At 36.2% G+C, this 12,922-nt stretch overlaps 1 protein-coding gene across 1 annotated transcript in view; it reads right to left on the reverse strand.

The window, feature by feature from the left end:
- The window catches only part of TENM3 (teneurin transmembrane protein 3), a 2,420,957-nt gene that overhangs the window by 585,116 nt on the left and 1,822,919 nt on the right, over nucleotides 1-12,922 (reverse strand). The window lies entirely within an intron of this gene.

Below are 12,922 nucleotides of genomic sequence, written 5' to 3' on the forward strand. Positions count from 1 at the left end.
TGTCACACTGATACGCAGTTCTCCGAAAAAAAAAAAAAAAAAAAACCGTTGCCGAGCTCCCCTCGAAGCCCCCACTCTCACCCCTGGAAATGCAAGCCTGCGGCCTTTGCAAGCCTCTAAAAAGTGCTCCGGAGGAAGATAATGGCTGGAACCTCCAGATTCACTTTGGGGTTAGGAAGGACCTGATGGCGCGTGAGGGCAGAGGTGGGGTGGGAGAGGGACAGGCTCTTGGCCTGCTGCTCAGGCAGAGCCAACAACACCTTGCTCAGCCGCTCCATCAGCTCCCCACCTCAACCCAGCGTCACTCTCCCGCTCCCCACCTGAAGGTGATGCTTATCCATTTTGGTGAGCATCACGTGCTCCTTCCCTGGAGGCTGTTGTCTGGGGGCTGTCAGTTCTCTCCTCCTGTCCTAAGGATCCAGCCTGGGGCTGAACGGGCTGGGTGACAGATGTTCCCGCCTCCCTCCCGTGGGTAGCAGCTGGTACCCCAGCCACTTCCTCCGTTTACGCGCAACTGTTTCGGGAACGCAGCAGGGGAGCATCGGGTCAGGCAGGTGTGGGGCTCTCCAAGGAAGCTCGTGGACACCCCTTGACTTCATCATAGGTATTCTCCGGACTTACTACATCTGCTCTAGCAAACTGAGGCAGGAGTGGCCCCGCCACGGGGCTCCAGTCGAGAGCTGCAGGGGCCGCGATCTGTCCCACTCATGGGGCTCTAGGCGCTGAGAAAGAAGAGAGGAAATGGGGAGCCAGAGTTTGGGGAACTAGACCTTCTGGCCCCGCCTCTGAAAAGATCAGCAAAGCCCGTAATCCATATACATCCAAAAGGAGGTTACGTCTCAACTGAGAACAAGAAGTAACTGATGGGCTGCTTAAAACTGAGGCTGAACCCTGGTAGTCAAGGGAGGAAAACCGAGTTCTAGGCTCCTGGAGTTTGGCAGTTAAACAAATCACTTTGCATGTAGCAAGCAATTAATCTGGAACAATTTCCAGCGCTAGAACTTAACTTACAGAAGTCTCTCCAGTAGCTCTAAAGTTCTTATCAGGTGTTTGGTTTTGTTTTTTTTTTTTTTTTCCTCTTGAAAAAATAAGTTAACTTATTTCCCTCGGCTGTTAGACTGAGGGCAATGCCAAAACAAATATTCTAATTCGATCACTGACAAAGTCATAAAATGAAATGACTGTTTGTAGTGGAAAATATGCTTTCATTACCTTAATTAAAGCAAGATAGGCCTTTTTCGACGCACAGGCATTTTGGAACCACCAAAGTGAACCGGCGATCAGACAGACCAACCTTTAAATGGGACCACGCTTTTCCAGTACATTAGTTTGTGTTCCACTGCATAAACCTAGCCTACCCATGGCTCTGACCCCTGAAACCACAGTTGTGGAGCACAGCCCAACTGCTGACTTCGTTTCGCTCGAGCCACATAAAAGACCCGGTTCCGTGAAGAATTTTGAACACAGAGGCATCTTTTCACATGTGACCCTTTTCATTGTGGTTTAACTCCGTAGATGTGTTTTAGACCTGCTACATTATGCCACACTAAAAGATGCAACTTTTATAATTAATAGTTATCATGGAGTGCCTTTTTAAATCTGTCATATTTTCTATAAACAACTTTTTTACTATGTAATCTATATACTATAGTTAAAGTACAGAGTACATAGTGTATTTAAGGTATAATATATAGTATATTTAAGGTAGGCACTAGCTGCTAGCAATGTTCATCATAAATTAATGACACAGGACAATTTTGTTAATAAGACAATGTCCTTGGCACATTGGCTATTTCAAGATCTGGCCTATAAATTAACTTATAAACATAGGTTAAAAAAAATAGGCATCTAATGACTATAATTCAGTATCAGACCCATTGAATTTTCCTCATGTCCCAGAAGTGCCCTACTCTGTTTTCCCTCTGCTGACTCCTTAATCTAGGATGTTATGTACTCTCAGCCTCTGGAACACCTACTTATTAAAGCATGTATTCATGACACAGTGCTTCCACTGTATTTTCCGCATGGAATAAATGATGGTGCTGTGTTTTGTATGGGCCTTTCCCAATAGCTGAGAGCACTGGAGCTCCAGGAAATGACCTTACTCTTCTTTAAACCCACAGGGTCTAGCACACGGGCTGTCATATAGGAGATGCTCAATAAATGGTTGTTGAATGAATGAATGAATACACAAAATATTTTCATTGTATTCAAGTCATTCTGACTTTCTTTTTAAAAAGGATATGTCATAGATAAAACTAACTGTGAAAATATATTTATTAAGTATGCTTTTCAACTTTTCAGCTCATCAGTTTTTTAATGGCACGTGGTTTAAAAATTCTAGTCATAAAAGCAAGTCATGTCAATTCACTCTGAACTTGGTTGACTTTTCTCCAAAACATAATTTGAAGTAAAGACAAACCTGATGGGAAAAGGCAAAGAGACCAAATTTTGTTTCCCTCTTTTTTAGTAAGACATAGCATTTACTGAAATTTGGGAAAATTGGTAGTAAGCTCCTACTAAATAAATGCAGCCACTGTAAGTATTTTCTATGAAATATGACATTATCTATGAAACCTTTAGTTTTCCAAATTTCCTCTAGATGTTTAATGGTAAGAAGTGGAGAGGCTGAGATGACTGCTTTTTATTTCTTCAAGACAAGGGTTCAGCTGGTATTGGGGAAACAATCTCTGTTTGTTCCTCTCCACTCAGGAGGACTGTTTCTAATTGATCTGGCATGGAATTTAGTTGGAGATGTGTATGTTGCAACCCAAGCGCAGAGCCTGTGTGCTTTGTAAAGTGATAACCATATGGGCCTTATTTGAAACATTTGTGGATTTTCGACATTAACCTGGGTTAAATTGAGCTATAAATTCAACTCAAATGTATATGTCCTGACAAATTCATCATCACTTTGGATGGATTCAATCCACGCTCCTCTCAGATTAATAAAGATGATGACCGCTTATCGCAAATGCAAAGGTTCCCCGTGATAAAGTACCATAATGTTGTACTTTGCACTGTTTAAATGCAAATTGCCCATATTAAGCAGACATTTTCTACTGTTATCACTTTCAGTAGAATGGAAATGTTTAAAAATGATCTCTGGGTAAAGGAAAGGATATATAGTCAAATCTATTTCCTCTTACACTATTTTCAAGTGCACTTCGCCATCATCATGAAGATTTAATTAAGCAAGCTCAGCTAAGCTGAAAAGCCAAGCGCCTGGAAGTTACTACTTATGGAAACGTATTCAGGACTTACACAAAATAATTTATTTACCATTCTTCCTATACGGATCTGAGGAATCACTGAAGGTTAAAAATACAACAGAATTCTCCAGCTCCCTTCTGTATTTCTGAATATCAAATTTAGAGCTTACACTTTGTTAGAGACAATAGTACTAAGTTATGGATGTTGATGGTCCTTCCCTTGCAGTTTTAAATTGCCTTGAAAAGATACAGTTTCTTTAATTAAAAAAGCTGCACAGAACTAATCCCCTAGCTGAAAAAGGAAAAGTTTTAAGCAATCTCTTTCTGCTCCGAGAGAGAAAGGCAGACAATACCATAACAGATCAGAAACATAAGCTATAGTGTGCGGCCAGGAACACAGCAGGGAACTGAATACTGCTCCGACTGTGTCATTTTTTAATCCCCCATCCCAGTTTTCCCCGTCTGACCTCATGCTGAGATGAAGTTATCACAGAAGACAGCTTTACTCTCACCAATGAATCCAACCCTGGATCTGTATTATCCTTAGCAGATCAAAACACCGCTTTCATCAAATAGCATTATCTGCATAAAAGGCATGCAATTGCCCGATAATTTCACCCAAACTATGCTATTCATTTAAAGGACAAGAAGAGAAATGTAATTCATTCCTTTTGGGGGGGTGGCAGAGATGGGTGCGACTTGGGGAGAGGCAGAGGCTGGAGAAGCCAACTTACCCCCTTCACTCATGGGAACATTTCTGTTTTTAACACAAAATCCCAAGAAGGGGTCCATTTAAAAGTCCCCCTACTCCTGCGCTTTAAGATTAATTGTTGGAGCAATTTGGTTCAGTTTGAGTGACAAAAGTATAAGTTGTGTAGAAAACTGGCAGTGAGAAATTACAAAGCTTGCTGATGTCATTAGCCATGCTTCCCTGAACCCCAATAAAAACATCATATCCAGTAAAATTCGAGAAGCATAAGAATTAGCTGAACAATTGGATGAAGTTTAACACAACGTGGTATTGGGGCGGGGGGCGGTGTTCTTACTGGAAGATCTTTCTATCCATTCTGAGAAGTTTGAATCCTTAGATTGGAAAGACAAAAACCTATTCCACAATTTCGAGTTGATACTTTGAAGAATATTTAAGAACTCTTAGGAGTAAAGACTATTTTTTTTTATGATTTAGAAAATGCTTTAGCCTCCTCCAGATTTTCTCTTCCATTTTATGTTTAATCAGGGTTCTCATTTGCATTGTAGATTGTATAAAATGTTATAATGGGCTCCCTTTAATGGATCCTAACTCCTTGTTGAATGACATCACTTGTTTTGTTCAAGGTATCATGATAGGTTAGAGCAATCAGACAAAACCATTTGTGTCAAGTAAATGGAATTACTAAGAAGTACTAAAACTCCGTGTGGGGGTGGCTGACCTATTAGGTAGATGTTAATATCCTTATAATATGTATTACTCACCATCATTTTAATGATTTAGCTTGAAAATGTAAACCATTTGCTCAGAGTAAAGAATTTACTTTGAAAACTGACTTCGTAAGAAGCCCAGCTTACTCCCCACCCTTCCATCACCCAGACAAAAACTACAGCCAAAAATGTGTAGGACAAACAATCAGAATTGCTTGAGAAAAGAACAACATTAACATGATTCAAATCAGAGGCTAGCAACACTCCTGGGAAGTCACAGGACAGGTGAAGGGGCAAGAATTTTTCCCTTGAAAGAAGGACACTGATTCTACACGAAATTAATCATAGCATTATTACTTGTCATCATTGGCATTGTAATTACATGTATGTATTCTCTAAAGCATTTAAGTGTGATTCATAAATAGGTATTTTTTTCTATACCAAGTTCCTGAAACTACAACTCAATACTGAAGTGTTCTGAGGCTCAAAGTCTGCGTGGATCTGTGGTCTGCTCAGTAGTAAAGTTCACATTCATGCTTCCAAAATATAGCTTCATGACATACAAATTACCTTAAATTTAATGTGATTAAGCATTAAACTATGGTATTTCCTTGAATTTAATGACAGTACTATTTTCATGTCAAACTTGATTACAAGAACCAGCTTTCAGAGCGAACTGTTTAAAATCCCAAATCATTAACAGATCATTTAGGATTCCGTCTCAAAAAACTTCTTGTCTGTGAAATATCAGCTAGAGACACGCAGGCAGAGAGGTGAATTTCACATTTTGCCTACAAATGTGTATGTGACTAATTGTGGAAGAAGCCACATTTCTGTCTGAAAGTGTTGGGAAAGAAAAGCTGTTTACGTCATCAATCCTCCTGCTCCTCTCAACACACACACCTACGACTCGATTCATGTTCAGACACTATTTTCTCAAAATAGCAAAGCATATCGCAGACCATTGTACCCACTGGCAATGGAGATGTGAGACAAACGACTTCCTTAGGACTTTAGAAAATTTAAGTACAGCACGGGATTTACATATTTCGTTCTTTACTCTTACTCGGAGCCCTGTGTTTAACTCAGAATTGATTTCTCTAAGAGATTGAAACTGGATCATTCGTAAATCCAGATTTCAGAAGTAAATTAGATCACAGTCATATGAGCTTGCGTCTGGAAATCTAAGTAATCGTCTTTGTGGGAATTGTTTAAAGATGACACCGGAAATACCACTACTCTCAGAGCAAAAGCTTACCAAATGGGCAGGAAAATGTATTTCTAACAACATCTTAGTATTCTCATGACTGAAGCTTCGGTGCCCTTTGCTTATACGACATTAAGACAGCAAAGCCTAGTTTGCTCTGTACTGTAATAAATTCCTAAGAGGAGAGTTGTAGATTAAAGCCACGAAATGCCTAAAGGACTCAGATTGGAATAAAGCAAGTTCTGACACGCCATGTGATCTGATTTTTATTCTCTCTGATGAAGATATAGCTCTGGGGTTTGCTCAGTTTAGGGAAAAATGTAAGGAGCCAGGCATTTCTCTGGCAGACTGGGAGAAAGAAGAGTCTGGGCTGGGCAGGGGAAGCATCCAGATTTCTCTTTCCGTTTACCTAACACTTCTTTCCTAGCCCTCATCTCCAAATCCAGCACTTTTAATCCACAAAATCTATGAAAGACCAGGATGTACCTTCCCCTCTTTCATCCTTGGATAAGATATCTAGGAGGAAAAAAAAAGTAGGCCATGAGAAGATTATGAGCTAAGAGTTTATAAAGAGGGAGGAAATTGGCAGAGAGAGAATCTGAGTGTGGGGAGAGAGAAGGGAGACCAAGCTTAAACTGAGGATAAACTCCTAGGATGCTGGAAGGAAGACAGTGCAGGTGAGACTGAGGTTAGAGTCCTGGTTTAATGCTCCTGGTTTAATACAGTCTGCATTCATCTTCAGTCTCCATTTACACTGAGGAGTGAGTGCTGGAATCTTGCCTCAAGAGTTTACAGTGCCACTTAGAAACTAGATTTGAATCAGACCATGGTACAATTAATACTTATTTTCAAACTTGCTAGAAGTCAATCTTTATTATATTTTGAAGAAGATTTTGATAATTAAGAAGTTCTATATTAAAATTTGAAGATAATCTTGATAATACACAGGCTGACAAAATCAGACCAATGTTTCCCTAATTGTGATGTTTGGACCACTTGTATCAGAACCACTGGGGGTGCTTAATAACATGCACATTCCTGGGCCCTACCTCAGCTCTATGGAGTCAGAACGTCCAAGCATGGAACCAATACATCAGCATTTTTAACAAGGCTTCCAGAGCATTCCTATGTACAGGGAAGTTTGAGAAGTATTGCTAAATATTTTGCATACGGCAAATAGATTTTTCCGTTTTTATCATTAGCCTATTAAAGAGAAGTTGTTGCAAATAAATCCAATTGAATCATTTTCAAAAGTGACACATTCCCATTTAAGGAAGGAAATAAAATTCACAAGATGAAGAGGGTGAGATTATCTGAAGAAATTTCAGCTGAAAATTCAGTGACACTTCAAAATTAGATTTTGAATCATTCTTTCTAAGAGTAGTAAAATTGATAAGTTGTGAATTGAGATAGCATTTTCTATGTATCTTAATAGTTGGATTACTGGGTACAAATTTTTGCTGACTATATTGTTCAATAGTATTTGTATGATTCTAAAATTGCCTAGGTTTTGAATGAACCTTTAAATATGTATTATTTCTGCTTATTATCAGAAATCAAAGAATTCTTTGTGTGAAATGGAGTAGGAACTGACTCAACATGTATAGCTTTTAACAGAAATCGAGAATAAATATATCCAAAAAATTAAGAGCTTTATTGGGAAGCCACGCATTCACAGATCAGCATCTCATGCTATTTCTAGGATGGTTTTCAGAAGTATTGTTCATGCAGAAAGCACTTAAATTTTTTAACATAAAGCATTACCTCTACCCTGCCATCATCACTTCCTTCTTTTACAATTACTTGTCTCTGAAAGATGTGACTTTTAACAAAGTACTATTATTATAAGTAAGGATGTGAGCCTGTTTTCCCTTACATTACGAATTTCAAGTCCTTATTATGAATAGTCGGGAGAACATTCAAATAAGTCTTTCTCTATTGTCTTCACTGTTACAATTACCACTAGTATGCTTAGTGCTCACTCCGCTACCCCACCTCCCCCTGACTGACCTCACCTGCATATGTTCTTTCCTGCAGACGATGTGCTCAGCACATAACACGCTTTATCTGGTATAATCCTCATAAGAACTTCAAAAATAGTTACTATTATTTCCCCCATTTTAAAAATGAGTAAGTTGAAAAGTAAGCAATTTGTCCAATGTAAGTGGAAGAGCCAGGATTAGTAACTCTGATTCCAGAGCCCAAACACTTCACAATGACACATAATTCCTCCTTATCAGAAACAGGAGGAATAGAACCAGTTTGGATCATAAATTAGTTTACATTTTATACGCGTATAGAAAACACGCACGCACAAATGTACAAAGTTGAGCTTAATGAAAGAGAAACGCCTCTTAAAAAACAATAACACACAGCTAATGAGCATTCCACAGAGAAACTTTTTTGTTGCTTGAGTCTGTTTTTGAGAAAATTTAGTTATTTTACGACGTAAAAAAAATTGCACTTGACAAGACTTTAGGTCCCGTCCTACAGCAAGATTATTCATCTTTCTGTATTTTCTGGGTTGTATAGATTCACAATCAAATTGTCCCGAAGATAACATATTTTAAAATTCCTTTATCTATTTCTCTAAATGAAATTACTGCAACCATCAGCACATATTTTAAAAGGATGGTTGAAGGCTAAACTTGCAGAAGATTCCAGCTGCAGGATGATGGTTCTCTCTTCAATGACTAGTCTATGCAGAACAGAGTTAACTCACTGTTTTAAGAACTGGATATAGTTTTGGGATGATAAACATTTGTGACTCTGATGAAAAATTTCCAGGAAGGCTGTAGCTGCTCCAATGGCCTTTGCCTTTTAGAAGTTGGTAATGCTTTCTAAAGGACTAGGAAAGTTAAGCAGAGTGAATTGTAAACTTGCTGCTATTTGAAATTACAAATCATTGAAAAGCTGTCCATGAGAACACCTCAGGGAGCCAATGTGGATAATAATGGTCTACGTGTGGTTGCAAAACAATAATGAACTTGTGTAATCAATTGTTCTGAATAGCAGTAGATCACAGTGGGAGGAAAAATACAGATCCTTATTGACCCCTTGTGCATTCTGTGACTTTCCATTCTTGTGACTTTTGGTTTCCTTTTATATTTAATCATGCAGTGACAGATTAACCCTAAAATTATTACCCATAACTCTTCCTAGAGGCAGAATTTAATATAAGTAACCGAAACTGGAATAGAAAATAAACCTATTATTTTTGCTTCTTTGTGGAGACGATGTATTACGATGGGAGAGTTTTTTAGAAAAGACTTAGTCAAAGAACAGATTCATATTCATAAATCAGAAGAGACGTGAACTAAGGCCTGATCTCACTTTATTAATTTTGGTTATCTTCATAACGGATGCGTATCAGTACAGATAAACATATTTTGTCATGATCTGTAATGACCGATAAACTATTATATGATTGATTGTGCTGGGCACATTAATTTTACGTGTATGGACATGCCATATGTCCAGGGTTAAATTGTAGAAAACAATTCTTCTGTCTGCTCTTCACTCCCCCAACCCCCACCACCTTAGATTTTATATGTATGTCAACCTAGTTCATATTAAAGAGAGCTATTGAAAGGATCAGATTAGTTTATAAAGACGATCAGGGAGAGAAATTCACTTGATACACCAAGGATCACTATCATCATCAACAAACTGAACTGTTTGTCAAAGAACAATTTCTTTTCATCTTGGGTTAAATGCGTCACATAAGAAGCAACAGAGAGTCCTCTCTTTATCTGCTTATTTTCATGAGATGTTGTGACAATCAAATGAGACAGCATTTTTAAATTTTAAAGGATGATACAGAGTTTATTATCTTTCATTTATTTAACCAATTACTGTTCTTCCAGTTCAACTCAGGTAGTAATAACCAAAATAAGTATAAAATATTTTAGTGATAGGCTTAATGTGATAATTTGTGTGAAGCGATGCTACAATCTTTCAGCGTTGTCTTAATTTTAAACATTTATTTAATGCCATCTGCACAGATCTAAAGATGCAAAAAAAAGAAAAACTGTACAGGATGGATAAACTGGTTCTGTCTTCTTGTGGTGATATATTATGTTGAGCCATTCGTGCTCATTCAACAACTACTTCTTTTAATTAGTGATGAAAATGTGTAAGCTGACTGAATTTAATGTCTTGGACTAAGGAAGGAGACTTCTCAAAAAATGGCCTACAAGGCCTTAACTTATGACACTATTACTCAAACGCATAGTACAACATTTTAGTGACTGGTAACACTGTGTGACTGAGTATTAATCAGCTATAAAAAGAAATGTGATTTGTATGTGTGTGAGTTGGATCCATTTAATCTTACTAATGTTGATCTGCTATGGATTATCTTTTTTTGATATAAAATTTTGGTAAGAATCCCACTAATGGAATTTTTTCACATTTATCTAGAAAAACTGATTTGCAGTTTAGTATTTTAATGCACTTAAACCCTTATCTGGAAGTGCCATCATTTCTTTAATTTTGATACCTAAATTGTCCCCAAATATAAAATTCTAGATTTCAACTGAATTGTACGTTATGTTTGTAATTATGATTTCTCAGTCCACTCTCTCTCTCTGAAGTGCATTTAAGAAAAAAGTCTGTTTTGCCTAAATTTAGAAAAATAATACCATCTAATGTGGAGCAGTGAACTATTCTGATAATGGTTTTATTTCTTTGCAATATTATGAGTAGATTAGAAACTTTACAATAGGAACAATAGTAGCTTACTCAATATAGATTTTTATATTTGGAGATAACCACACATATACATGTATATCCATGTGTGTGTATCTATTTGTGTGTACAGATAGATAGATAGATAGATGCATATGTGTCTATATTTACATATATGCATATCTCGTAGTATAGTTTGCCTTTGTTTTAAAATAAACTAAGCTAACACAGTCCCTTGGGGGCATATAATCTTAAGGAAGACGCTTTAGAAATGCCACACTTTTGGTGGTGAACATGATGCAGTCTATACAGAAGTCAAAATATAGTGATATATACCTGAAATTTACATAATGTTATAAACCAATGTGACCTCACTAAAAAAAAGAAAGATAGTGAATGAATATATATATGTATACGACTATATATGAACAAATATATATCTGGCTTATTCATATATATATATACATACACATATATGTGTACACACACGTAAACACACATATCAATCACTAGACCATTTTTTTGAACTGATTTTCACTGAAAATTGTATCAAAGTTTTTCCTGTCATTATTTTTGTAAAACATGATTTTAAATAAAGTATGCAGTTTTCTCTCAAAAAATACAGTTAAGAATCCACCTTCTTTTTCTTAATTTGCTATTTTCCTAATACATATTTATACCTATAAAAGAATTAGCGCAACGTAGAAAACTTTCAGTCTAATTTCTTTATCTAGCTCAGTTGTCTAAAGGCTTATCTGACAATATGAAGTATGTTACTAACCTTTGTGTTGGATCCACTCTTTGATTACCTTTTTTCAGTTATCTCTCCTTTTCTACCAAGAGCTTCTAATTTCTGGGATGTTTCTGAGTGGTGATATATTGCACTCTTTCAAACAAGGTGGTTCTGTTGACCTATTTGGTAATTTCAGTTACTCCATTTTGTAACTTTTTGATCATCTACTATATTACAGTTTTTGAATTTTCGATTCCTCATTCAGGAAGTAAGAATTCTGAAGTGTGAATTCTGATTACTATTTGACAACACAGATTTGTGATACTCCTAAAATACTTACTTCCGTATTTTCCTCTTCTTTGTATTACCCATTATGGAATATAAGTAGATTTCCACATGTGTAACAGAAATAATCTAAGCCGAATAGACTTAGGTCCTAGCTCAAATTATTTATGCTTAACACAGTTTATCCACTGCTTGCTGCTTTTTTTGACTATTTACTTTGGCAAAATTTTGTTCACATGGTATTTATTACGTGAATTCAAAATGAATTGAGAGTTATATACTCTGTGGAATGCTAGCCGTCTGTCACCTGGGAATGTAACCCTTATTCTCAGTTTTTCTGCATGCTTTGTTGCCACCGATCTTTCTGGGTAAACTTAAATTAAGGCGTTTTCCTCCCTCATGACCTCTTGCAACTTTTTAGTAATGTGAATAATTGTGATGACAGACTTAATTTGAGTATGAAAATATGAGGGAAAAAAGTCATTACATTTAACTCAAATTAACTGTTAATTTTGTGAAACTGGATAGTAAGAGCAAACCGAATTTTCTAATGTCAAATAAAAGCTAATTTCTTGAGTTGAGTTTTTCAAGGGTTTGATATAGTGCAAGGGATGAATTCAAAAGTAACAATTTTATTTGATGACAAATTAGAAGAATAAAATATTCAATTCAAAGCATATATATATACACATACATATATATATGTATACTTTAAATAAAGATTTCCAATATTCTCAAATTTACTAGATAGATTCTTATAGTTATACCACAGGGTCATAACTCATTTTGGATACACAGAAAGAGAAAAATAAGTTAATATTGAGTTATTCTCCTAAAGAAAACTTGAATCTCAATAGGGAAAAAGGAACAATTAAAGGGCTATTTAAAATCGTTGAAAAAGAAAAAAGTACACCAAAACTCAAATTTTATTAATAACTCCTCTGCTAGTAGCATAACTACAGACAATACTAAAAAATGCCTACATAAAAAAAAGGAATAAACAGGTAACATCCATTATAATAGGAAAATGAATTACCACATAAAATACGGCTTTTGAGAGTTTTCTACAGATTTTATGAAAAAATAAGTAAAGCATTCTTAATAATATCATTTGGGAATGTAGACTGATGGACTATATTATAAAACATTACTATAATACTAAACAAACCAATAATTCTTCATATTATACATTATTGGTTTCAAGTCACCATAATATATAAACTAACTTTCTGCTTAAAGCTACTTAAACTTTCTAAAAACAAATTATTTTTTTCACCTAAAGCAAATATTCATTTAATAACTTATAGTTGATTTATTTATTCTATGTATCCTGCCTAATTTGTATTCAATTTCCTTAATATTCAAATGTGGTCACAG

Source organism: Equus przewalskii, chromosome 28 (genome assembly GCF_037783145.1).
Source record: "Equus przewalskii isolate Varuska chromosome 28, EquPr2, whole genome shotgun sequence".
NCBI lineage: Eukaryota > Metazoa > Chordata > Mammalia > Perissodactyla > Equidae > Equus > Equus przewalskii.